The sequence below is a fragment of the Dendrobates tinctorius genome, unplaced genomic scaffold (genome assembly GCF_039654945.1).
Source record: "Dendrobates tinctorius isolate UK_male_01 unplaced genomic scaffold, ASM3965494v1 ptg000094l, whole genome shotgun sequence".
In the NCBI taxonomy this organism is placed as follows: Eukaryota; Metazoa; Chordata; class Amphibia; order Anura; family Dendrobatidae; genus Dendrobates; species Dendrobates tinctorius.
In genome coordinates, this window is record NW_027361762.1 from 15,344,191 (window position 1) to 15,369,493 (window position 25,303).

Consider the following 25,303-nt stretch of genomic DNA (forward strand, 5'->3'; position numbering starts at 1 on the left):
TTAAGCTAGCGTATAGTAGTGCAGGCAGGGCTGTTCCAGAAGGTCTGAAGGTCCATTCCACGATAGCCATGGCAACATTCTGGGTGGAGAGAGCAGATGCTTCCATCGACCAGATCTGTAAGGCGGCTACTTGGTCCTCTCCGTCTACCTTCTTCAGACATTATAGGTTAGATCTGTCTGCTTCTTCTGACCTTACATTCGAGAGAAGGGTGTTACAGGCGGTGATATCTCCCTAGAAGACTTCAAATCTCTGTAATTCTCTCGTGGTGCCGTCATAGGTGAAGGAAAAACACGGGTATTATGTACCTGGTAATGTGTTTTTTCATGATCCATGACGGCACCCTTATATTCCCTCCCTATTGATCACGTTATTGATTCGGTGCTTTGTTATGGTTAGGCACTCCCTTGGGTGTTGGTAGCTAGAATTGTAAGAAATAGATGGATTTATTATTTGAATGTACACTAATCTGCGTAGTTCCTCTCATGCTCTGCAAAACAACTGATGCAGAGAGAGGAGCCGCCCTTTTTATCTTGAAGGTTTCCTGTCCTTGAAGGGCGGATCCCCTCTCTCGTGGTGCCATCATGGATCATGAAAAAACACATTACCAGGTATGTAATACCTGTGTTTTACACTTTGTCCCACTATGGGACACTCATTTTGTGCAGGCTGATCGCTTCTATAGCATGCAGATCTGCATGCTATAGAAGCTGTCAGCGCTGCAGCTTCTATTACACTGACCTGAGAGACTTCTTGGTCATCACTGCGCATGACAGGAAGTCTCTCAGGCCTGGAGACCTGTATGTCATCATGATGACATCGAGTCTCCATGGCAGTGATTGGGACCCCGCGTCATGCCGCAGGGTCTCAGATCCAAACGGGATACAGAACGCTGCAATCATGTTTGATTGCAGTGTTCCAGGGGTTAAAGTGCCGGGAGCGGTCCGTGACCATTCCTGGCACTTAGTGCCAGGTGTCCGCTGTGACAATCAGCTAACACTCAGCTGCGATCAGCCGCACATGACGTACTATCCCGTCCATGAGCAGTAAGTCCCAGGGCACATGGGCGGGATAGTATGTCTAATGTCAGAAAGGGGTTACTTAACATCCATAAAAAAATGTCCTATATGACTTCTAAAATGGACCAGGCTGTATGGCTCACAGAGAATTTGAAGTGGCCACAGAAGTGTGACGTACACAGAGAAACACTGCTGGGACATAATAAATTGGTTACATAAGCGTTTACCATGTTTTTAATTTACTTAAAAAAAAATTACTGTATTTTTCGGAACATAAAACGCACCCCAAATTTTGGTGAGGAAAATTGGATTTTTTTTTTTAAATAAAAATGAGTTTGTCTTACAGTCTGAATTTACAGGCGCTTTCCTGGGGGCGGTGAATTGGGGTCACAGGAGTCAAGGTCCATGCTGCAGGAAACCGGCATGATAAAATGTGGTGTCCCAGTGGTGCAAGGTTATGGGTCTTGCGCTGGAAAGGGAGGTTTCAGAGGTGAGGCAGAGAGGAGTTGCATTGATTTCCCAGTGGTGGGCTTAAGGAAGATGGCCACCTCCAGCAGCACATGCACAGATTAGGATCTCGGCTGAGGTCCCGCCACCTCGCCCCACTTCTGCCTCCGGCATCCTGCAACAGGGACCCTGCCTCTTGTAACCCCTCTCCACAACTGCCCCCCACCTCCATAAGCTACAGTTGGACCATAAGACATTTTCCTCCCAAATTTGGAGGGGGGATTGCCTCTTCTAGTCCGAAAAATATGCTAATTTCTGCTGACGACAGGAAATTGCCAGCGAGATCTGAGCGATTTAAGGGCCTGTCACACTAAGCGATATCGCTAGCAATATCGTTATAACGTCACTGGTTTTTGTGACGTTATAGTGATATTGCTAGCGATATCGCTATGTCTGATACTTACCTCCGACCGCTCTCCCGCTGGTTATTGCTGAACGCGCGAGAACGTCCTGAGCCGTTTCTCGTCGTCAGCTTCTTGCTGGGGCTTCCTGTTGTGACGACGAGCGACGCGTGGACGCGGGTGGGAGGACGTCAGGATCGCCTCGTCTCGTCAGGATCGCCTCGGCTGACAGGTAAGTAGCGACCCCTGACCCCTGCGATGTCGCTGGTGAGATCTGCCTGTGTGGCAGCTCACTAACGACCACTTAGCGATGCACCAGCGATCCTGACCGCGTCATATCGCTGGTCGGGATCGCTAGTACATCGCTAAATGTGACAGTACCTTTAGTGTGGGTCTACTGGTGAGGACTTTGCTGCAGATCGCTTCTCCAACAAATTGTAATGTGTAAACATACCCCAAGCTTTGCAAAAATATAAAAAAATATAAATAATAAAATTCAACTCATAGTTCTCAAATAGTTTTATTAAAACAAATAAATAACAAGGAGAAAGATATAGACTTACATGTATCAGTATTTTTATAACAATGAACTTTACAAACTAGTAAGTAGAACTAAGCCACGTTAGAGATACCGTAACAAAATCAAAAAGCACACGAGTGACATCACCCCCCACCAACATGCAGCCTCACCAGAGTGACATTACCCACCTCCCCACACAGCCATCAAGGAGTTGCAAAGTTTATTGAAAAATACGGTAGATACGAAAAAAAATCAAAACATGCTAAATTGCACGATGCTGAAGTTGGTTTCTTATTTGGCAATTTTTTCTCTTGTTTTTTTACAGGTTTCACAGCAAAAAATAGGCATCACAATAATAACATACAATGCAGCGAGAAAACAGCTGCAAAAATTATGAAACTGGCACAAAAATGGGCATCAAAGTGGGCACCAAAGAGCGTTAATGAAAGGGTTAAATGACTTTAGGCCACTGATATCACACTGTAGACATATAGCACAGGTAGCCCCACATCCAAACCAGGTCTCTCCAACCTGGCCCAAATGGGTTCTGGGCATCAGAATTGGCATCAAAGTGGGCAAACTGATTTTCAGATATGAATAAGTAACTGATGTTTTTAAGGGGTTAAATGACTTTTGACCACTGTTTCCACGCCACCATTATATACATAGTGATGCTTCTTTTTTCTATTTTATCTACAAGGGAGTTACATCACCCCCTTCACCACACAGCCCCTACTCCTCATGACCCCCTTCCCCTCACAGCTCCACACCATCCACCTTCTTCACACAGCCCCTCATCATGCCCCATTCTCCACAAAGCCTCTCATCTTGCTCCCCTTCTCCATAAAGCCCCTCATCATCGCCCCCTTCCCCACAAAGCCCCTCATCATGCCCCCCTTCTCCACAAAGCCCCTCTTCTCCATAAAGCTCCTCATAATGTCCCCTTCTCCACACAGCCCCTCATCATGCCCCTCTTCTCCACAAAGCCCCTCATCATGGCCCCCTTCCCAACTCATCATCGCCCCCTTCATGCCCCTCTTCTCCACAAAGCCCCTCATCGTGGCCCCCTTCCCCACAAAGTCCCTCATCATGTCCCCCTTCTCCACAAAGCCCCTCTTCTCCATAAAGCCCCTCATCATGCCCCATTCTCCACACAGGCCCTCATCATGCCTCATTCTCCACAAAGCCTCTCATCATGTTCCCCTTCTCCACAAAGCCCCTCATCATCGCCCCCTTCATGCCCCTCTTCATGGCCCCCTTCCCCACAAAGCCCCTTCTCCACAAAGCCCCTCTTCTCCATAAAGCACCTCATCATGTCCCCTTCTCCACACAGCCCCTCATCATGTCACCCTTCCCCACAAAGCCCCTCATCATGTTCCCCTTCTCCACAAAGCCCCTCATCATCGCCCCCTTCATGCCCCTCTTCCCCACAAAGCCCCTCATCATGGCCCCCTTCCCCACAAAGCCCCTCATCATGGCCCCCTTCCCCACAAAGCCCCTCATCATGGCCCCCCCTTCTCCACAAAGCCCCTCATCATGGCCCCCTTCCCCACAAAGCCCCTCATCATGGCCTCCTTCCCCACAAAGCCCCTCATCATGCCCCCCCTTCTCCACAAAGCCCCTCATCATGGCCCCCTTCCCCACAAAGCCCCTCATCATGCCCCCTTCTCCACAAAGCCCATCATAATGCCCCCTTCATGCCTCCATTTCTACACAGCCCAACTCAAGTAACATTAACTCTTTCCAAAATACATACTCAGCGCACTTACACTGAGTTCTGTGTCCTCAATCCCTCCTTTACTCTCCAGCTGGAAGGAGCCCATATAGTCTAGCATATTCAGTAGTCAGCCAGCTAGACAGTATGGGCTACAGTTAGGACCTGGAAGGAGCCCATACAGTCTAAGCTCAACCTTTCCAGCAGCTTCAGCAAATGGCTTCCTGCTCTCGGGTCTTCACTGGCTGAAGGAGGCCCCGCCCCTTCCGGTGACATCATTACCTCACAAAATCAACTCCGTTCTAGTCGCTAGACTGTGAGCGCCGGGTTCCGTGACGTCCTGGAGCAGGTACGGAGCCAGAGAATCCCAGTGTGTCGCCTCCTCCCGTCTTGTCTCCTATTCCACTGGCCGCACACCCTCAGGGCTCAGCGCTTATTGGGTGTCCGTAATTCTGAATGTCATTGAGTGCATAGATTGGTCAGGTGACCGAGGGACGGACTAAAAAGAAGGAAGAAAAGGAATGAACACAGTAACTTATAGGTCCAAAGAGATGGAGAGGTATTATAGATTACTTATGTATCTTGGATATGAAATGAACATGAATTATATGTGCACAATTAGGAAATCAAAACACATCCCATATAAACAGGTGTATATTATATTCCCTGAGCTTTATAGGTGAGGAATGAGCATGTAATATATGTAGATAATAGGGGAATGATCACATATCCCATATATACAGCTGTATGTTATATTCCCTGAGCTTTATAGGTGGGGAATGAACATGTAATATATGTAGATAATAGAGGAATGATCACATATCCCATATATACAGCTGTATGTTATATTCCCTAAGCTTTATAGGTGGGGAATGAGCATGTAATATATGTAGATAATAGAGGAATGATCACATATCCCATATATACAGCTGTATGTTATATATTCCCTGAGCTTTATAGGTGAGGAATGAGCATGTAATATATGTAGATAATAGGGGAATGAACACACATCCCATATATACAGCTGTATGTTATATTCCCTGAGCTTTATAGGTGGGGAATGAACATGTAATATACGTAGATAATAGGGGAATGAACACATATCCCATATATACAGCTGTATGTTATATTCCCTGAGCTTTATAGGTGGGGAATGAGCATGTAATATATGTAGATAATAGAGGAATGATCACATATCCCATATATACAGCTGTATGTTATATATTCCCTGAGCCTTATAGGTGGGGAATGAGCATGTAATATATGTAGATAATAGAGGAATGATCACATATCCCATATATACAGCTGTATGTTATATTCCCTGAGCTTTATAGGTGGGGAATGAACATGAAATATATGTAGATAATAGAGGAATGAACGCATATCCCATATAAACAGCTGTATATTATATTCCCTGAGCTTTATAGGTGGGGAATAAACATAAAATACATGTAGATAATAGAGGAATGAACACATATCCCATATAAACAGCTGTATATTCCCTGAGCTTTATAGGTGAGGAATGAACATGAAATATATGTAGATAATAGGGGAATGAACACATATCCCATATATACAGGTGTATATTATATTCCCTGAGCTTTATAGGTGAGGAATAAACATGAAATATATGTAGATAATAGAGGAATGAACGCATATCCCATATAAACAGGTGTATATTATATTCCCTGAGCTTTATAGGTGGGGAATGAACATGTAATATATGTAGATAATAGAGGAATGAACACATATCCCATATAAACAGGTGTATATTATATTCCCTGAGCTTTATAGGTGGGGAATGAACATGTAATATATGTAGATAATAGAGGAATGAACACATATCCCATATAAACAGGTGTATATTATATTCCCTGAGCTTTATAGGTGGGGAATGAACATGTAATATATGTAGATAATAGAAGAATAATCACATATCCCATATAAACAGGTATATATTATATCCCTGAGCTTTATAGGTGGGGAATGAACATGTAATATATGTAGATAATAGAGGAATGAACGCATATCCCATATAAACAGGTCTATATTACATTCCCTGAGCTTTATAGGTGGGGAATGAACATGAAATATATGTAGATAATAGAGGAATGAACACATATCTCATATAAACAGGTGTATATTATATTCCCTGAGCTTTATAGGTGGGGAATGAACATGTAATATATGTAGATAATAGGGGAATGAACACATCCCATATAAACAGGTGTATATTATATTCCCTGAGCTTTATAGGTGGGGAATGAACATGAAATATATGTAGATAATAGGGGAATGAACACATATCCCATATATACAGGTGTATATTATATTCCCTGAGCTTTATAGGTGAGGAATAAACATGAAATATATGTAGATAATAGAGGAATGAACGCATATCCCATATAAACAGGTGTATATTATATTCCCTGAGCTTTATAGGTGGGGAATGAACATGTAATATATGTAGATAATAGAGGAATGAACACATATCCCATATAAACAGGTGTATATTATATTCCCTGAGCTTTATAGGTGGGGAATGAACATGTAATATATGTAGATAATAGAGGAATGAACACATATCCCATATAAACAGGTGTATATTATATTCCCTGAGCTTTATAGGTGGGGAATGAACATGTAATATATGTAGATAATAGAAGAATAATCACATATCCCATATAAACAGGTATATATTATATCCCTGAGCTTTATAGGTGGGGAATGAACATGTAATATATGTAGATAATAGAGGAATGAACGCATATCCCATATAAACAGGTCTATATTATATTCCCTGAGCTTTATAGGTGGGGAATGAACATGAAATATATGTAGATAATAGGGGAATGAACACATCCCATATAAACAGGTGTATATTATATTCCCTGAGCTTTATAGGTGGGGAATGAACATGAAATATATGTAGATAATAGGGGAATGAACACATCCCATATAAACAGGTGTATATTATATTCCCTGTGCTTTATAGGTGGGGAATGAACATGAAATATATGTAGATAATAGAGGAATGAACGCATATCCCATATAAACAGGTGTATATTATATTCCCTGAGCTTTATAGGTGGGGAATGAATATGAAATATATGTAGATAATAGAGGAATGAACACATCTCATATAAACAGGTGTATATTATATTCCCTGAGCTTTATAGGTGGGGAATGAACATGTAATATATGTAGATAATAGAGGAATAAACAAATATCCCATATAAACAGGTATATATTATATCCCTGAGCTTTATAGGTGGGGAAAGAACATGTAATATATGTAGATAATAGAGGAATGAACGCATATCCCATATCAACAGGTGTATATTCCCTGAGCTTTATAGGCGGGGAATGAACATGTAATATATGTAGATAATAGAGGAATGAACACATATCCCATATAAACAGCTGTATATTATATTCCCTGAGCTTTATAGCCAGGGATTGAACATGTAATATATGTAGATAATAGGGGAATGAACACACATCCCATATAAACAGGTGTATATTATATTCCCTGAGCTTTATAGGCGGGGAATGAACATGTAATATATGTAGATAATAGAGGAATGAACACATATCCCATATAAACAGGTGTATATTATATTCCCTGAGCTTTATAGGTGGGGAATGAACATGTAATATATGTAGATAATAGAGGAATAATCACATATCCCATATAAACAGGTATATATTATATCCCTGAGCTTTATAGGTGGGGAATGAACATGTAATATATGTAGATAATAGAGGAATGAACGCATATCCCATATAAACAGGTCTATATTATATTCCCTGAGCTTTATAGGTGGGGAATGAACATGAAATATATGTAGATAATAGGGGAATGAACACATCCCATATAAACAGGTGTATATTATATTCCCTGAGCTTTATAGGTGGGGAATGAACATGAAATATATGTAGATAATAGGGGAATGAACACATCCCATATAAACAGGTGTATATTATATTCCCTGTGCTTTATAGGTGGGGAATGAACATGAAATATATGTAGATAATAGAGGAATGAACGCATATCCCATATAAACAGGTGTATATTATATTCTCTGAGCTTTATAGGTGGGGAATGAACATGAAATATATGTAGATAATAGGGGAATGAACACATCCCATATAAACAGGTGTATATTATATTCCCTGTGCTTTATAGGTGGGGAATGAACATGAAATATATGTAGATAATAGAGGAATGAACGCATATCCCATATAAACAGGTGTATATTATATTCCCTGAGCTTTATAGATGGGGAATGAGCATGAAATATATGTAGATAATAGAGGAATGAACGCATATCCCATATAAACAGGTGTATATTATATTCCCTGAGCTTTATAGGTGAGGAATGAACATGAAATATATGTAGATAATAGAGGAATAATCACATATCCCATATAAACAGGTGTATATTTTATAGGTGGGGAATGAACATGAAATACATGTAGATAATAGAGGAATGATCGCATATCCCATATAAACAGGTGTATCTTATATTCCCTGAGCTTTATAGGCGGGAAATGAACATGTAATATATGTAGATAATAGAGGAATGAACACACATCCCATATAAACAGCTGTATATTATATTCCCTGAGCTTTATAGCCAGGGAATGAACATGTAATATATGTAGATAATAGGGGAATGAACACATATCCCATATAAACAGGTGTATATTATATTTCCTGAGCTTTGTAGGTGGGGAATGAACATGTAATATATGTAGATAATAGAGAAATAATCACATATCCCATATAAACAGGTTTATATTATATCCCTGAGCTTTACAGGTGGGGAATGAACATGTAATATATGTAGATAAGAGGAATGAACGCATATCCCATATAAACAGGTGTATATTATATTCCCTGAGCTTTATAGGTGGGGAATGAACATGTAATATATGTAGATAATAGGGGAATGAACACATATCCCATATAAACAGGTGTATATTATATTCCCTGAGCTTTATAGGTGGGGAATGAACATGTAATATATGTAGATAATTGAGGAATAAACACATATCCCATATAAACAGCTGTATATTATATTCCCTGAGCTTTATAGCTAGGGAATGAACATGTAATAGGGGAATGAACACATCTCATATAACAGGTGTATATTATATTCCCTGAGCTTTATAGGTGGGGAATGAGCATGTAATATATGTAGATAATAGAGGAATGAACGCATATCCCATATAAACAGGTGTATATTGCATTCCCCGATCTTTATAGGTTGGGAATGAACATGAAATATATGTAGATAAAAGGAATAATCACATATCCCATATAAACAGGTGTATATTATGTTCCCTGAGCTTTATAGGTGGGGAATGAACATGAAATATATGTAGATAATAGAGGAATGAACGCATATCCCATATAAACAGGTGTATATTACATTCCCTGACCTTTATAGGTGGGGAATGAAAATGAAATATATGTACATAATAGTGAAATAATCACATATCCCACATAAACAGATGTATATTATATTCCCTGAGCTTTATAGGTGGGGAATGAACATGAATCATATGTAGATAATAGAGGAATGAACGCATATCCCATATAAACAGGTGTATATTATATTCCCTGAGCTGTATAGGTGGGGAATGAACATGAAATATATGTAGATAATAGAGGAATAATCACATATTCCATATAAACAGGTGTATATTATATTCCCTGAGCTTTATAGGTGAGGAATGAGCATGTAATATATGTAGATAATAGAGGAATGAACTCATATCCCATATTAACAGGTGTATATTATATTCGCTGAGCTTTATAGGCGAAGATTGAGCATGTAATATATGTAGATAATAGAGGAATAATCACATATCCCATATAAACAGCTGTATATTATATTCCCTGAGCTTTATAGGTGGGGAATGAACATGTAATATATGTAGATAATAGAGGAACACATATCTCATATAAACAGGTGTATATTATATTCCCTGAGCTTTATAGGTGGGGAATGAACATGAAATATTTGTAGATAATAGGGCAATCAAAACATCCCATATAAACAGGTGTATATTATATTCCCTGAGCTTTATAGGTGGGGAATGAACATGAAATATATGTAGATAATAGAGGAATGAACACATATCCCATGTAAACAGGTGTATATTATATTCCCTGAGCTTTATAGGTGGGGAATGAACATGTAATATATGTATATAATAGAGGAATAATCACATATCCCATATAAACAGGTATATATTATATCCCTGAGCTTTATAGGTGGGGAATGAACATGTAATATATGTAGATAATAGAGGAATGAACACATATCCCATATAAACAGGTGTATATTATATTCCCTGAGCTTTATTGGTGGGGAATGAACATGTAATATATGTAGATAATAGGGGAATGAACACATATCCCATATAAACAGGTATATATTATATCCCTGAGCTTTAAAGGTGGGGAATGAACATGTAATATATGTAGATAATAGAGGAATGAACGCATATCCCATATAAACAGGTGTATATTATATTCCCTGAGCTTTATAGGTGGGGAATGAACATGTAATATATGTAAATAATAGAGAAATAATCACATATCCCATATAAACAGGTATATATTATATCCCTGTGCTTTATAGATGGGGAATGAAAATGAAATATATGTAGATAATAGAGGAATGAACGCATATCCCATATAAACAGGTGTATATTATATTCCCTGAGCTTTATAGGTGGGGAATTGTTATGATTGAGTCACCGTAGGAGGCAAAAACAGAAATGCTAGCTAAGTCCATTTTGATACAGGAAAGATGTATATCTTTGTACCGTGTTAGCCAGTAGATAGAAAAATATTCAGGATTGAGAGTCCTCAGTAGTTGATACCTTTTAATGGCTAACTGAAAAGATGGTAATACATTGCAAGCTTTCGAGACTACTCAGGTCTCTTCATCAGGCTACACTAATACAAAATCTGAAGTCACATATTTATGCACAATACAGCCTAGAAAAAATGCAATAGATAAGACAAGTGACGTGAAGCAGAACTATCAATATGGGAGAGGGAGAAACACCAAGATGGTTTACATGCCTGCAAATTCTTCATGGAAAACACAGGGACTGATGCTGATGCTGTGGTGAAACTTATAAAATTCATCCTCACCCACAATTACTTTGAATTTGACAACAGGATCTATCTACAGGAGACTGGCACAGCTATGGGAAGTAAAATGGCTCCACAGTATGCAAACCTTTTCATGGCCAAGCTTGAAAGCGATTTTTTGTCCTCATGCCCCATCAGGCCCCTGGGCTACTACTGCTTCATTGATGATATTTTAATCATCTGGACGGAGTCTGAGCAACAGCTAAAGACGTTCCACGAACAGTTTAATCAATTTCATCCCACCATCAATTTAACACTCAACTACTCCAGTACCGAGATTAATTTTTTGGACACCATCATTAAGCTAAAAAACAATGAAATAGAGACATCCCTGTAGCAGAAGCCAATCGACAGTCCAACATACCTTAAATGGGACAGTTTCCATCCAAAACACATAAAGAACTCTATTATCTATAGCCAAGCCATCAGATACAATCGTATATGTTCCAACCCCATGGATAGAGACAAACACCTTGGTCGCCTCAAAAAGACCTTTTTGAATCAGGGTTACCATCCAAGAACAATTGAAAACCAAATTACAAGAGCCACCAGATTGTCAAGGAATCACCTGCTACATTACAAAGCTAAAGAAGAAAATAACCGAGTGCCTCTAGTAGTCACCTACAACCCAAATCTGGAGGTGCTAAGGGGAGCTGCACGGAAATTACAACCTTTACTACAAAAAGATGCCCGATTAAAATCCATTTTTCCAGACCCCCCACTACTGTGTTTTAGGCAGCCCCCAAATTTAAGAAGCATCATTGTCAGAAGTTCCCTGTCCTCTCCAACAGCTGCAGGAACCTTTCCTTGCAACCAGAAAAAATGTAAAACCTGTCCATTTATAATGACCACGGACAAGATAAAGATCCCCAACTCACATCAGGACTACAAGATCCCAGGTACTTTCACCTGCATTACATCTAATGTGGTGTACTTAATTATTTGTACTAAATGTCCAACTGGGGGTCTGTATGTGGGGGAGACAGGGCAAAAGCTTAGAACAAGGATGAATGCTCATCGTCACACTATAAGAGAAAAAAGAATGGATCTACCTGTGGCAAAACATTTCTGTATCCCTGATCACAGCAGCATGGATATGAAATTACTGGTATTGAAAGGTAACTTCACATCTCAGAGAGAGAGACGAGTTTGGGAGTACAAATTTATGACGAACTTTGACACTCTCAGTGCTGGAATGAATGTGTCGCATGGATTTATGTCTTTTTACATCAATTAAGGAATTTCCTTTTAAAACCTTGCGGGGCAACACAGAACTAGACCCCAATCAGAGGACCATAAAACATCCAGACTCCTTATCTATGAACTGGTCCAATGTTTATATTTATGTTTCTCCCTCTCCCATATTGATAGTTCTGCTTCACGTCACTTGTCTTATCTATTGCATTTTTTCTAGGCTGTATTGTGCATAAATATGTGACTTCAGATTTTGTATTAGTCTAGCCTGATGAAGAGACCTGAGTAGTCTCGAAAGCTTGCAATGTATTACCATCTTTTCAGTTAGCCATTAAAAGGTATCAACTACTGAGGACTCTCAATCCTGAATATTTTTCTAGCTAAGTCCAGAAAACCAGAGAAGTTGGCAGCTATCGGTTTCCCGACCCCTGAACCTGCTTTGAGCAGGGGGTTGGACCAGATGGCCCAGTAGGTCCCTTCCAACTCTACGATTCTATGATTCTAACCTATCAACACAACTAGCAGTAGCCGTGGGGGGTTCCTATGATGCCCTAGACCCCTCGATCACAGCCGGAGAATTAAATAGGCCTAAAGAAAGAAAGGGATAATCTAAACTGCCCCAGAGCAGACCCCAAAGCAATAGGCAGCACCCAACATATAATGACGGTGAAGCAAGATGAAAACACCAACACAGACAGAAAGATAGACTGAGCAAAGACGGGGCCCAAACTACCTAGATAGGAAAGGACAGGAAGGCTGCTGTCTGCAATCCGTGAAAAACCCTATGAAAATAAGAGCCAACAGACTGACAGTGAAAAAGGCCCTGAAGATGCTAGGCTTCAAAAAGCTATGTCAGTACTCAGGAATATTCTGAAGACAGCGCAACCGGCAAACGGAGATTCAGCTCATCCCAGCAGGGAATGGCAGAATCCAGAAAAGCAAGGAAAACAAAAATAAAACATAAATGCAAACAGGCAAAGCAGAAAACTTAGCTTTAGGGAAGCAGGAATCAGACTGGTGTCCTAGAAGTCCACAGAGAAATGACCCGCAGGGCAGAAGGGCGTCGGCAGCCTTATATCCAGTCAGTGACTCCACTCAGCCAGTCATCATCATTAGGTTCAGGTGCCTGATAATCAGGCTCATTACCTTCCTTTACCAGAATAGGGAGTTCACCAGACCTCAGTGACGAAGGGGAAAATGAACTCACAACAGGGAATGAACATGTAATATATGTAGATAATAGAGGAATGAACGCATATCCCATGTAAACAGGTGTATATTATATTCCCTGAGCTTTATAGGCGGGGAATGAACATGTAATATATGTAGATAATAGAGGAATGAACACATATCCCATATAAACAGGTGTATATTATATTCCCTGAGCTTTATAGGTGGGGAATTGTTATGATTGAGTCACCGTAGGAGGCAAAAACAGAAATGCTAGCTAAGTCCAGAAAACCAGAGAAGTTGGCAGCTATCGGATTGCAGACCCCTGAACCTATCAACACAACTAGCAGTAGCCGTGGGGGGTTCCTACGATGCCCTAGACCCCTCGATCACAGCCGGAGAATTAAATAGGCCTAAAGAAAGAAAGGGGAAATCTAAACTGCCCCAGAGCAGACCCCAAAGCAATAGGCAGCCCCCAACATATAATGACGGTGAAGCAAGATGAAAACACCAACACAGACAGAAAGATAGACTGAGCAAAGACGGGGCCCAAACTACCTAGATAGGAAAGGACAGGAAGGCTGCTGTCTGCAATCCGTGAAAAACCCTATGAAAATAAGAGCCAACAGACTGACAGTGAAAAAAGTCCTGAAGACGCTAGGCTTCAAAAAGCTATGTCAGTACTCAGGAATATTCTGAAGACAGCGCAACCGGCAAAAGGAGATTCAGCTCATCCCAGCAGGGAATGGCAGAATCCAGAAAAGCAAGGAAAACAAAAACAAAACATAAATGCAAACAGGCAAAGCATAAAACTTAGCTTTAGGGAAGCAGGAATCAGACTGGTGTCCTAGAAGTCCACAGAGAAATCACCCGCAGGGCAAAAGGGCGTCGGCAGCCTTATATCCAGTCAGTGACTCCACTCAGCCAGTCATCCTCATTAGGTTCAGGTGCCTGATAATCAGGCTCAATTCCTTCCTTTACCAGAATAGGGAGTTCACCAAACCTCAGTGACGAAGGGGAAAATGAACTCACAACAGGGAATGAACATGAAATATATGTAGATAATAGAGGAATAATCGCATATCCCATATAAACAGTTGTATATTATATTCCCTGAGCTTTATAGGTGGAGAATGAACATGAAATATATGTAGATAATAGAGGAATGAACGCATATCCCATATAAACAGGTGTATATTATATTCCCTGAGCTTTATAGGTGGGGAATGAACATGAAATATATGTAGATAATAGAGGAATAATCACATATCCCATATAAACAGGTATATATTATATCCCTGAGCTTTATAGGTGGGGAATGAACATGTAATATATGTAGATAATAGAGGAATGAACACATATCCCATATAAACAGCTGTATATTATATTCCCTGAGCTTTATAGCTAGGGAATGAACATGTAATATATGTAGATAATAGGGGAATGAACACATATCCCATATAAACAGGTGTATATTATATTCCCTGAGCTTTATAGGTGGGGAATGAACATGAAATATATGTAGATAATAGGGGAATGAACACACATCCCATATAAACAGGTGTATGTTATATTCCCTGAGCTTTATAGGTGGGGAATGAACATGAAATATATGTAAATAATAGGGGAATGAGCACATATCCGATATAAACAGCTGTATATTATATTCCCTGAGCATTATAGGTGGGGAATGAACGTGAAATATATGTAGATAATAGAGGAATGAACGCATATCCCATATAAACAGGTTTATATTATATTCCCTGAGCTTTATAGGTGGGGAATAGAGTTGAGCGAAACGGGTCGAAAAAATTCAAAAGTCGCCGACTTTTGGCAAAGTCGGGTTTCATGAAACGAAACCCGACCCTAGGATGAGGTCGGCCACGAGGTCGGCGACTTACGCGCCAAAGTCGCTTTTCAAAAGTTTGTTTTGCGCTCTTTTTCAGCCAATCAGGATCCACGGACACTGTGGGCAACGTGATGACATAGGCACGGGTCACCACCATCTTTCAGAAGGGCATGCAAGTGATTGGCTTGCTTTGGTGGGCGTCACAGGGGGTATAAAAGGGCGTGCACGCCGACCGCCATGTTACTCATGCTGATCTCAGAATCGAGAGAGCTGCTGCTGATTTTGTAGGGAGAGCGTTAGGCAGGGAAGAAGACACCAAAAACTGCTTCTGCTGCTAGCGATTTTGCCTGTACAACACACCAGTCACTGTGCAGTGCAAGGGGAGGCTATATTGTGGTGTATCAGTGGTGTTGGTTGTTGGGCTGCCTTCTAAGGCTTCCTGACATTCCTGCATTGCTGTTTACCCACTGCTCCGCAAACTGCTTTATTAAAAGCAATCCCAATTTTTTTTTTTTTGTCCTGCTGAGAAGAAGAAAAAAAAACTGCTTCTGCTGCTAGCGATTTTGCCTGTACAACACACCAGTCACTGTGCAGTGCAAGGGGAGGCTGTATTGTGGTGTATCAGTGGTGTTGGTTGTTGGGCTGCCTTCTAAGGCTTCCTGACATTCCTGCATTGCTGTTTACCCACTGCTCCGCAAACTGCTTTTTTAAAAGCAATCACAATTTTTTTTTTTGTCCTGCTGAGGTACTGAGCGTGCTTTTTTTCACACCATACAGCGGTGTACGCTCCTCACACAGTACCGTGTAACGGCTGTTATCACAGCCACAGTGAAGCTATCAGTGAGTCACTCTGTGAGAATAAGTCGAGGACATGTTCCGTTCTTACAGACCTGCACTCTAGGGAGATTCCAATTCTGCCCAATTCTACATACACCTTGTAGTTTGTGATACACTAGCCAATTTCTGCCTGTGACATAGCGCTCAGATATTCAGTGGGCCTCACACAATCCATAAGTGTCCAGTGTCCACAAGTGTGTGCAGAAATTAAAAATCTCCCTTATCCTCTAGTCACTTTGGTCACAGCTCTGCCATCGAGCCTGTGACAGAGCGCTCAGATACTCAGTGGGCCTCACACAATCCATAAGTGTCCAGTGTCCACAAGTGTGTGCAGAAATTAAAAATCTCCCTTATCCTCTAGTCACTTTGGTGACAGCTCTGCCATCGAGCCTGTGACAGAGCGCTCAGATACTCAGTGGGCCTCACACAATCCATAAGTGTCCAGTGTCCACAAGTGTGTGCAGAAATTAAAAATCTCCCTTATCCTCTAGTCACTTTGGTCACAGCTCTGCCATCGAGCCTGTGACAGAGCGCTCAGATACTCAGTGGGCCTCACACAATCCATAAGTGTCCAGTGTCCACAAGTGTGTGCAGAAATTAAAAATCTCCCTTATCCTCTAGTCACTTTGGTCACAGCTCTGCCATCGAGCCTGTGACAGAGCGCTCAGATACTCAGTGGGCCTCACACAATCCATAAGTGTCCAGTGTCCACAAGTGTGTGCATAAATTCAAAATCTCCCTTATCCTCTAGTCACTTTGGTCACAGCTCTGCCATCGAGCCTGTGACAGAGCGCTCAGATACTCAGTGGGCCTCACACAATCCATAAGTGTCCAGTGTCCACAAGTGTGTGCAGAAATTCAAAATCTCCCTTATCCTCTAGTCACTTTGGTCACAGCTCTGCCATCGAGCCTGTGACAGAGCGCTCAGATACTCAGTGGGCCTCACACAATCCATAAGTGTCCAGTGTCCACAAGTGTGTGCAGAAATTAAAAATCTCCCTTATCCTCTAGTCACTTTGGTCACAGCTCTGCCATCGAGCCTGTGACAGAGCGCTCAGATACTCAGTGGGCCTCACACAATCCATAAGTGTCCAGTGTCCACAAGTGTGTGCAGAAATTAAAAATCTCCCTTATCCTCTAGTCACTTTGGTCACAGCTCTGCCATCGAGCCTGTGACAGAACGCTCAGATACTCAGTGGGCCTCACACAATCCATAAGTGTCCAGTGTCCACAAGTGTCTGCAGAAATTCAAATTCTCCCCTGTCCTATAGACACCTTGTACCTTGTTTTACATTACTATATAGTTTGTTGGATTTTGTCTACATTTCTACCAAAAATGAGGAAGGCTGGTGGAAGAGGCCGTGGAATTGGGCGGGGGTTGGCAGCTGGTAATGATGGTGTTGGTGGTGGATCTGATGGTAGTGGCAAGAGCAAAATAGGACCGAATGCAGGAGGTGTTGAGCCTGCGTCATCGTCTGGCTACATAAGGCCTCGAACGCTTAGTTTTCTAGGAGTTGGCAAACCGCTTTTAAAGCCAGAGCATCAGGAAAAAGTTTTGTCTTACATTGCTGACTCAGCCTCCAGCTCTATCGCCTCCTCTTCTTCAGTTGTAAAAAGTAAAAGCACTGAGTCGTCATTGGAGGCTCATGTTCATAAACCACACCTTTCCTTGTGTCCTTCACCCCAACCAAGATTGAAGGATGACGCAGGCCATACTACTGATTACTCCATGGAGCTGTTTTCACATACCATGCCTGGATTATCAAGTGAAATGGTGAATTACCCAGGCCAAGATGAATCTGACATGGAGTGCACTGATGCACAGCCGCTGATGGATGATTCTGCTGGTACATTCACTCAGAGCACTACATTGTCCTCGCAGTGTACAGAGCCAGATTCTGACCCTGATGAGACTCAGGTGCCCCTTCCTGCACACTATACCACCATACACGGTGACCGAGGAAGGTGCACATGACATAGAAGAGGAGGTGATGGATGACCCAGTTGTTGACCCAGATTGGCATCCATTGGGGGAAGAGGGTGCTGCTTCCAATAGCTCAGATGAGGAGCATCCACAGCAGACATCGACATCGCAACAGCTGTTATCTGGCAGGCCCGGAGCACTCCAAAGACAGGTTCCAAACATCAAAAGAGTTGCTGGACAGCTTGTCCAGAGGGTCAAAAGATCACAGCGTGCTAGGCCGCAAAATGTCAGCCAAAGTAGGAAGAGTGCAGTGTGGCACTTTTTTGAACAAAATCCTCATGATCAGGCCAAGGTTATCTGTAAGAAGTGCGCAAAGACCTTTAGCCGAGGGAAAAATCTGAAAAATTTTTATACCAGCTGCATGCTTAGACATTTAACCAGCATGCACTTGCAAGCGTGGACACAACACCAAACCTCAAGTGCCACATGTGCAACTGATCACAACGAAGGTAGTCAGCAACGCTACATTGTTTCCCCCACTGTAAGCCCACCGGTTAGCACAGCAGCAAATGTTGAGGTGTCGTTGCAATGCCACAGCAGTCAGGGAATCCCACTGTTATATCAACGAAAGACTGATTCTAGGCCATCAGAAAGAACAACAACTCCATCACCATCATCAACCCTCTCTCAGTCCGCCCTCCACCGCTACTTCCACCATATGCAGCTCTCAAGTCCAGCTCACCCTCCCAGACACTATGAGTAGGTCAAGAAAGTACTCAGTCTCTCATCCGCGTACACTGGGTTTGAACGCCCACATTGCCAAACTAATCTCGTTTGAGATGATGCCCTTTCGGTTGGTGGAAAGTGCAGCTTTCCGCGAACTCATGGCCTATGCAGTACCACTCTATGACCTACCCAGTCGCCACTTCTCTCGCAAAGCCATCCCAGCCCTCCACCATCATGTGAAAGACCGCATTGTCCATGCACTCAAGCAGTCAGTGAGCGGAAAGGTGCACCTCACAACTGATGCATGGTCCAGTCGGCATGGCCAGGGCCGTTACGTGTCCATCACTGCGCACTGGGTTAATGTAGTGGATGCAGGGTCCACAGGGGACAGCGGTGGTGGGACAGTGCTGCCTAGCCCACAGTATAGGAAACAGTTGGCTGTAGGCGTTCGACCCTCCTCCTCCTCCTCCTCCAGAAGCGAAAGCTCGTCCACAGAGCGCAGTCGTACGAGCACTCCATCTGCAGCTGCCACTGTTGCACACGATGTGTCCCCCTATCGAGCAGCTAGTGGAAAGCGTCAGCAGGCTGTGTTGCAGATGATGTGTTTGGGCAACAGACACACCGCCGAGGTACTGGCCGAGTACTTGAAGCGACAAACTGAGTCATGGCTGGGCAGTGTACATCTTGAGGCAGGCAAGGTAGTTAGTGATAACGGCCGTAATTTTGTGGCAGCCATAGCCCTTTCAAAACTCAGCCACATACCTTGCTTGGCTCACACCTTGAACCTGGTGGTGCAGTGCTTCCTCAAAAATTATCCGGAGTTAACAGCCCTGCTCCAGAAGGTGCGAAGACTGTGCGCGCACATCCGCCGGTCGCCTGTACACTTCGTTCGTATGCAGAAGCTGCAGCGATTGCTCCACCTTCCCAACCACCGCCTCATTATCGACATTGCAACAAGGTGGAACTCCACCCTGCACATGGTGGAGCGGCTGTGCGAGCAGAGGCAGGCCATAATGCATTTGTGGGAGGATACACGGCCAGGCACTTTGAGAGCAGACATGGAGTTGACAGGTGTGCAGTGGTCGAAGCTGAAAGACCTCTGTGAAGTCCTTCAGTGTTTTGAGGAATGCACACGGCTGGTAAGCGCAGATGACGCCATCCTAAGCATGAGCATCCCACTTATGCGTCTGCTCATGCAAACTTTGACGCACCTTAAGGAGCAGGCGTCTGCAGCCAATGTTGATGAGGAGGAAGAGGAGGAGGGAATCCTTGATGACATTCAGCCATTGTCTGCTCAGGGACCTCTCCTGGACGAGGTGGAGGAAGAAGAGGAGGATGATGATGGGGATGATTACTTAGGGGAGGAGGATGCATCTCGTGGGGCAAGTGAAAATGTTGGCGTGGCAAGGTCTGGAACAGGGTTTGTACGTGTCTGGAGGGATGTGGATTTGCCAGAAAGTGCTCCTCCAACCAGCACTCGCAGTGCATCATTGACACCGGGAACATTGGCCCACATGTCAGATTATGCCTTGCAGATCCTAAAAAGGGACCCCCGCATTGCCAAAATGATGAACGATGACGACTACTGGTTGGCCAGCATCCTGGATCCACGCTATAAAGGCAAATTACAAAACATCATGCCACAGGAGAACCTTGACCTAATATTGGCTAATAAACAAGCAACTCTGGTAAATCGGTTGCTTGAGGCATTCCCAGCACACAGCAGCGGTGATGGTTCTCACACGAGCCGTACGGGCCGGGGGCAGCTTGGCAGAGGTGTTCGTGGTGCACACAGCAGAAGTGGCGTTGGAGACAGGGGTTTCATGACAATGTTGTGGACTGATTTTTCAAATACCGCTCACACAACTGGTAATACTGCATCGATGGAAAGTGACAGGAGACAGCAGTTGTCAACTATGGTTACAAACTACTTTTCCTCCCATATACATGTTCTCCCACACAGGTCATTCCCCTTTGACTATTGGGCCGCTAAACTGGACACCTGGCCTGAATTGGCCCAATATGCCTTACAGGAGCTCGCTTGCCCAGCTGCAAGTGTGCTATCGGAAAGAGTCTTCAGTGCAGCTGGATCAATCCTGACAGAAAAAAGGACCCGTCTGTCAACCCAAAATGTGGATGATCTAACCTTCATTAAAATGAACCATGCATGGGTTTCCAAGGATTTTGTCCCACCTTCCCCTGATGACACATGGGGTGACAGAAAAATGGCTTGCTTTGGTCCACCTCTTCCTGGGACTTCACCTATGTCGCATTTTGCATCAGCTGAATGTCCAACATCAACATATGCCACTTTCTAAAACTCCCTAACTGTGCTGCCTCCCCCCCCCCCCATGGCCGGGGTCACCACCTAGCGCACGACACCGTGCGAGTGCCGTTGCCCTGGACAGGTGGGTAGGCCGACTCTTGGGTGCGGGCACTGGCACAGGGTCCCTCATAGTGCAATCAAGTGTCTCTGACGGTGGTGGTGCACACCCGCCGTCAGACACACCGCTGTACTATGAGGGGCCCAGTGCCAGTACCGACGCCCACTAGTGGGCCCCCCTTGCTTGGGCAGGGCCCCAGCATTTGCAATCTTTACCTCTCCCTGCTCCTCCGCTGTGTAATCTGGGCCGTCAAATCCATACTGCGACTGACACCGTCTGAGCCTGCCTCCTGATGTATAGACATATATTTTGAATGTGTACACTATGCTATCCATACATGTTATCTGGGGATACGGTACCCTTTCTAACCTTTGTGCAATCACGTGCAATCCATACTGGGCCTAACACTGTCTGAGCCTGCCTCCTGATGTATAGACATATATTTTGAATGTGTACACTATGCTATCCATACATGTTATCTGGGGATACGGTACCATTTCTAACCTTTGTGCAATCCATACTGTGCCTAACACCGTCTGAGCCTGCCTCCTGATGTATAGACATATATTTTGAATGTGTACACTATCCTATCCATACATGTTATCCGGGGATACGGTACCCTTTCTAACCTTTGTGCAATCACATGCAATCCATACTGGGCCTAACACCGTCTGAGCCTGCCTCCTGATGTATAGACATATATTTTGAATGTGTACACTATGCTATCCATACATGTTATCTGGGGATACGGTACCCTTTCTAACCTTTGTGCAATCCATACTGGGCCTGACACCGTCTGAGCCTGCCTCCTGATGTATAGACATATATTTTGAATGTGTACGCTATCCATACATGTTATCTGGGGATACGGTACCCTTTCTCACCTTTGTGCAATCACGTGTAATCCATACTGGGTGTGAGAACGGCTGGCGAGCTGTTAAGCAAGCTACAGCACCTGTGGTTTGCACACGTAAGTTTTTCATTTTTTCAGGAATGACGGTTAGGCCTAATTCCGGAACTGCGGTTGACCTGCACTTACTGGGAAATCATCGTTCGCGGGTAATAATTGTAATCACAGATCCCCATCACTAACGTTGTTCAGCGGGTTATCTGCACCTGTAAGCGACAAACGCTGGCCTTTTCAGTGTAGCGCACATGCAGCCACGGACATGTAAGGGCATGACACACCAGTTATTGGCCAATCTCATGTGCCAGAGCCTCACGTGTCCCTCTAGTAAGCCGGACTCGGACCGCGGGGCATGACGGAGTCTCGTTCGTTAACGGAATTAAGCTTGCAATGTGTGCATCTTTTCTATAGCTGGCATGGTTGAGGTTTCCCAAGTGGAGTCGAATTAAACCGTAGGCTCCACTCCTGGTGGTGCCCTTCTGGACATTCCTTTAAGGTTCAGCTTTGCAACCATACTGCCCACGTAAAACAAACACTTTGCCTTCATGAACGCTGTTTGGAGGGTCATGACTCGTGGGAATAACGCCGCCCAATCAGTTAACCTGCTAGAGAGATCCTTCGTTGCTCCCAAGCATGACATCACACTCCCTAGGAGGAAGGTAATGCCACTGTGGCGACCGTACTCCTGGGGGCGACACAAGTGCACTGATGCCCAGCCACTGCTCGATGAATCTGCTGGTACATTGACCCAGACCACTACATTCCCCTCGCACACTACACAGCCTGAATCTGACCCTGATGAAACTCAGGTTACCCTTCCCATATACAGTTCCATCTTACACGGTGACAAAGAGGAAGCTGCAGATGAAAGTGCAGGTTCGGCCCACCCGCCATCAGACACACCACCGTACTATCAGGGGCCCTGTGCCAGTGCCGTCGCCAACGAGTGGGCCCCCCCTGCTTGCTCAGGATCACAGCACTTGCAAGGTTGAAATACTGTGCGGTGAGATGGAAGATGGGGAAGACGAGGAGTCCAGACTAGTACAGGGATTCCCTAGCGAGGAGACTTATTTGATTGTTTTCAATGTTGGGACAGCAATTTTTGGGGAGCACTATACTCTGGAGAATGATAGATATGATAGATGGGGCCCACCATACACTGGAACATTCCAAAGGTGGACATCAGACACTGGAGCAGCATTTACAGGGCCCATTATACACTAGAGCATTAGAAATGGGGCCCATTATGTTTGGAGCATTATTTGGGCCCATAAGACAGTGGAGCTTCATCCATGGGGACCAACATATACTGTAGCATTATGTGGAGCTCATCATATACTGTTTCAAACATTATATGGGACCAATGATTCTGTATGGAGAAATAGATGGGCCTCGTCATGAGATGTAAAAAGTGAGGTATTTTTCATTGTACTATACCGCTATTTCTCTGCCGTATCGGAGCATGATGAGTTGTGGTATGTGTTAAAGGGGCGCTCTTTCGCCCAGGGCACATGAAAACCTGGAGCCAGCCCTACCCCCCCCCCACAACGTTAGCCAAATAATCCCCATTTTTCAGTGCGTAACTTTGTATTATGAAGTTAATTAAGGTTGACAAGCTTAAGTAAGAAGAATTGATGCTTTTGGCATTCAAATGGGCACTGTAGGTGTGTTTCCTGTCCTCCTCTCACTGCCGACTTTTATTCCCCATTGACTTACATTGGGTTTCGTGTTTCGGGACGACCCCGACTTTTCCCTATAATCGGACGATCTTGCTCGACCCGACTTTTGGAAAAGTCGGGTTTCACGAAACGAAACTCGACCCTAAAAAACCAAAAGTCGCTCAACTCTAGTGGGGAATGAACATGAAATATATGTAGATAATAGAGGAATGAACGCATATCCCATATAAACAGGTGTATATTATATTCCCTGAGCTTTATAGGTGGGGAATGAACATGAAATATATATGTAGATAATAGGGGAATGAACACATCCCATATAAACAGGTGTATATTATATTCCCTGTGCTTTATAGGTGGGGAATGAACATGAAATATATGTAAATAATAGAGGAATGAACACATATCCCATATAAACAGGTGTATATTATATTCCCTGAGCTTTATAGGTGGGGAATGAACAAGAAATATATGTAGATAATAGAGGAATAATCACATATCCCATATAAACAGGTGTATATTATATCCCTGAGCTTTATAGGTGGGGAATGAACATGTAATATATGTAGATAATAGAGGAATGAACACATATCCCATATAAACAGCTGTATATTATATTCCCCGAGCTTTATAGCTAGGGAATGAACATGTAATATATGTAGGTAATAGGGGAATGAACACATCTCATATAACAGGTGTATATTATATTCCCTGAGCTTTATAGGTGGGGAATGAGCATGTAATATATGTAGATAATAGAGGAATGAACGCATATCCCATATAAACAGGTGTATATTGCATTCCCCGATCTTTATAGGTTGGGAATGAACATGAAATATATGTAGATAAAAGGAATAATCACATATCCCATATAAACAGGTGTATATTATATTCCCTGAGCTTTATAGGTGGGGAATGAACATGAAATATATGTAGATAATAGAGGAATGAACACATATCTCATATAAACAGGTGTATATTATATTCCCTGAGCTTTATAGGTGGGGAATGAACATGAAAAATATGTACATAATAGAGGAATGAACGCATATCCCATATAAACAGGTGTATATTATATTCCCTGAGCTTTATAGGTGGGGAATGAACATGAAATATTTGTAGATAATAGGGGAATCAACACATCCCATATAAACAGGTGTATATTATATTCCCTGAGCTTTATAGGTGGGGAATGAGCATGTAATATATGTAGATAATAGAGGAATGAACGCATATCCCATATAAACAGGTGTATATTGCATTCCCCGATCTTTATAGGTTGGGAATGAACATGAAATATATGTAGATAAAAGGAATAATCACATATCCCATATAAACAGGTGTATATTATATTCCC

General features: G+C 42.9%; 1 protein-coding gene across 13 annotated transcripts in view; it reads left to right on the forward strand.

Annotated features, from left to right (window-relative positions):
- SERHL2 (serine hydrolase like 2) overlaps positions 1-25,303 on the forward strand; it is a 405,871-nt gene that overhangs the window by 29,292 nt on the left and 351,276 nt on the right. For 2 of the 13 annotated variants that reach the window (XM_073586681.1, XM_073586686.1), the window contains exon 1: positions 4,357-4,448. The exons of 5 other annotated variants lie outside the window; for them this stretch is intronic. The gene's annotated coding sequence lies outside the window, so the exon portion shown is untranslated. 6 more of the 13 variants (XR_012234322.1, XM_073586694.1, XM_073586689.1 and 3 more) reach the window with 6 other exon arrangements.